Here is a 329-nt window from a genome sequence, read left to right as displayed (position 1 = left end):
AACGCCTGGCACTGGGCGCTCCTGCCCGGCGCCACTGCCCGCTCCCGACGTGCCCCGCGACTGGGGGGCCCATGGGGCCCCGAGAAACTTCCTGCCCATCTCAGTGCACCACATCCTGTTTTCACCGCGCTGCGTGTGCATCCTGGGTTGCGTCAGTCCTGTCCTTTCCCATCGACAGCTGAGGTGCATCAGGAGAAGGGTTCGGGGACAGGCAGCTCCAGGAAAGACCCTCCCAGGCGGCTGGGCCCCGCACCCAGAGCCAGCCAAGGCCCCCGTGCTGCTTCGGCGCAGTCCTGCCTGTCACCCCTGCTCCCTGTGCCCCGAGCCCG

The sequence above is a fragment of the Pygoscelis adeliae genome, unplaced genomic scaffold (assembly GCF_000699105.1).
Source record: "Pygoscelis adeliae isolate BGI_AS28 unplaced genomic scaffold, ASM69910v1 Scaffold445, whole genome shotgun sequence".
Lineage (NCBI taxonomy): Eukaryota > Metazoa > Chordata > Aves > Sphenisciformes > Spheniscidae > Pygoscelis > Pygoscelis adeliae.
This window is presented reverse-complemented; position numbering follows the sequence as displayed.